Source organism: Chrysochloris asiatica, unplaced genomic scaffold (genome assembly GCF_000296735.1).
Source record: "Chrysochloris asiatica unplaced genomic scaffold, ChrAsi1.0 scaffold00004, whole genome shotgun sequence".
Taxonomy (NCBI): domain Eukaryota; kingdom Metazoa; phylum Chordata; class Mammalia; order Afrosoricida; family Chrysochloridae; genus Chrysochloris; species Chrysochloris asiatica.
The window spans coordinates 47,206,788-47,210,335 of NW_006408522.1; positions in this window are offsets into that span (position 1 = coordinate 47,206,788).

The following is a 3,548-nucleotide window of genomic DNA, read 5'->3' on the forward strand; positions in this document are numbered from 1 at the left end:
TTTTTTTTTTTTTTTTTTTAATCCAGAGCATTGCTTTCTGAAATTAAGATACTTTTGGACAGATACAAGTGAGATTTGATAATATTAGCAGCTTTAAGGGGATTTCTTTAATAAATTCATTTTGGGCACAACAGGAGGCATGTGCTTTTATGGCTTAGGTAGATAAAGAAACTCAGAGTTTCTGTTTTCCTATAATGAAGAACATGTGAGTGTTGACTAAGAAATTAACATTGTTCAGAAGACAGAGAACCAACCTTGGAACCAGACTAAGGGCCAAATCATTCTGGCAATTCGGAAAATGTAATCCACCTTTGGGGAATTTATTTTCTTTTCCTTTTCTAGTGTTATTTTCCCCACAATTTTCTGTCAGTTTGTCCTATTGTAGTGACTTGTGTATTCTGGAAGCTATGCCCCCATTATTTTTAAATACCACCACGGTCACCAGTGACACAGGTTGCAGTTAGTTTCCAGGTTAAGACAAATTGTTGTTAAGTGCCGATGAATCGGTTTCTACTCACCATGACCCTGTATAGGGTTTCTGAGTGGTGGCTGGTGAGTTTGAATCATCGACCTTGCAGTCTAGGGCGTATGCTACAGTGCCATACCAGTACTCCAAGACAGACTCCGATGAAGGAATACTTCTGAAGGACTATCCCTAAAAGTATTAGGAATAGGAGCAAAACATAGTCTAATACAGTGCAGGAAGGTGAGCCCCTCAGGTTGGAAGGCACTCAAAATGTGACTGAAAAACAGCTGCCTTATCAAAATAATCTAACAACAAGTTATTTTTTTATTTTTATTTTTTATTTTTTGTGTGTATGTGTTTTGTAAATGGAGTGATATTTTTATCTTTTAACAAGTTTTGCTTTATCTTTTCATAATTTTTGTTTTCTCTTTGACAAGTCTAATTGTAAACTAAATGGAGTGCTGACAATACAAATCAATTTTTATTGATTTTTGTCAGTACTCCGTTTAGTTTAAATTGAACTTGTCAAAAGAAAAAATAAAAATTTCTGTAGCTGTTGATTTTTTTCTCATACAATGATGTAGTATATCATTTATATGGATATATTATATAAGGAAATGCATAATATATATCAATGTATTATATAAGGAAAGAAATGAAATGTCGTAAGTGAATCTGTGCAGATTCACAGGTAGAAAATTTTTAAATAATCATGTTTTATTAATGAAATTAGTAGTGCTGTTGTGGTATCCAAAAGTCATTTCATTAATTTCCTAAAAAACAACAAAATGCATAATGTCATTTATTATTGCAGATTTTATTTTAGATTCAAATTAATATTAAGGAAAATAATATATTTCTGAAATCCATAATTATTTGTGAATCAAGAACATTATTTTGTAAAATTGAGATTAAAAAAAATATGCAAGTAAGATTTGATAATATTAACAGTCTTAGAGGAAAGTCTACAGAAACCGTCTCATTTCCAAGGGAACAGGAAAATGAGCGCATTTTGATAATGTAGGTAGATATCAAAACTCATAGTTTCATTTCTCTCATGAGGTACCACCACCGGTGAGTGTTGATTCATACATTAATATAAGGAGATGTCCAAAAGTTCATGGAAAAGTGGAATTAGATAAAAATTTAAAATATAAACTTTATTATTCAACAAAAGCTTTATCAAAGTCAAAACTCTTTTTTTAAGTGATACCAGTCATTTAATCTATAGCTCTAAAGAAGTGAGAATTTAACCAGGTCAATGCAGTCTTTTTATATTATTCACTGAAAAAAAAAAAAGGGTCTCCCATTAAGGAATTTTTAAGGTTAGAAAAAATAAGTGAGAAGGAAACACATCAAATAAGACAAAATTGCCTTTGTTTGGTGAGAGGAATTAGTGGGAGTATTGTTGTGGTGGAGAATGATTCTCTGGTGAAGTTTTCCTATTTGTTAAAGCTTTGACCAACTTTCTCAAAACACTGTCATAATAAGCAGATGCTATCATTCTTTTTACCATCCAGAAAGTCAACAAGCAAAATGTCTTAAACATCCCCAGAACCTGTTGTCATGACCTTTTCTCTTGACAAATCCACTTTTGCTTTGATGTGACCACTTCTACTTCTTGATGGTGGTGTGCCATGGAGTTGGCTCCAACTCATAGCGACCTTACACAGCGTTTCTGAGGCTGTAAATCTTTACGGGAACACAGTCTCATCTTTCTCCTGCAGAACCACTGGTAGTTTCAAACTGCTAACCCTGAGGTTAGCAGCCTGATTCTTAACCACTCTGCTACCAGAGATCCTTGATGACAGTGATTGTTTTAATTGTGCTTCGTCTTCAGGCAGGATTGTAGTAGTAAAGTCGTGTTTCATCATCAGTTATAATTGTTCCAAGCAATGCTTCAGGATCTGAATTTGTTTTGTTTAAAATTTTTGTTGAAAGTTCTGCTCTTGTCTGCAGCTGAAATGGAAGCAGTAGTTTTGTCACCCATGAAACAGAAATTTTGCTCAAATTTTATTTTCAGTAAGAATTTTGTAAGTGGATCCAATTGCGATGACTATGTATTGGTTATTATTTTTGCAGTTAACCACTGATCTTTTTCAATTAGGACTTCAACAAGATTGATTGTTTCCTCAGAATTAATGTGGATGATTTGCTGCTGAGAGTTTCAACTTCTTCATTGTCTTGTCTCTTCCTAAAATGAGTTATCCATTTGTAAACTGTTAATTTCTTTGGGGGGTATTGTCCCCATATATTTTTTTGTAAAGCATCAATGATTTCACCGTTCTTGCACCTGAGCTTTATCATAAACTTGATGTTTGTTCTTGCTTTCTTTTTAACAGAATTCATATTGTTTTCAAACTGATCTTACGCTTCTTAGAGCTTCAAACTAGATCTTGTTCAGATACGTTACAACAAGTCAGTAAAAGTTTATTTTGGTGCAAAATGTTTTGAAATCCATGCCTAGGTTTTTTCATAATACTTACTTTTTTCATGAATTTTTTAAGGCTTCTCGTACTGTTGAAAAGACAGAGAACCAACCTTAGGACCACAGTAACAGACAAATTATCCTGACTACAGAGAAAAATGGTGGCATTGTAGGATAAGTAGTGTATTATTACTTACAAAGTTGGTGGTTCAAACCCACCAGTCACTACTCAGAAACCTTATATAGGGTCATCATGAGTTAGAAGTGACGCAACAGCACTTAATAACAGCATAAAGAAAAAATGTGATAGACTTTCTGCGAACTCATTTCATTTTCCCTTTTAACCAATGACATTTAAAAATTTTGATAAATAATTTTTAATAGGTCCTGGTGTAGTGCTATATGTTATGCACTAAACTGCTAACCACAAGGTTGGCAGTTCAAAACCACCAGCCACTACTTCAAAACCCTGTGGAGGACCACTATAAGTCAGAATGGACTTGATGACACTTAACAACAACAACAACTAGGTCCTCTGAAAGAAGGTCATGGTGTGATGCTATAGGATAAGCACTGAACTGATAATTACAAGGTTGATAGTTCAAACCTACCAGCCACTTCTTGGATGCAAACAGGGTTTGCTATGAGTCTTGG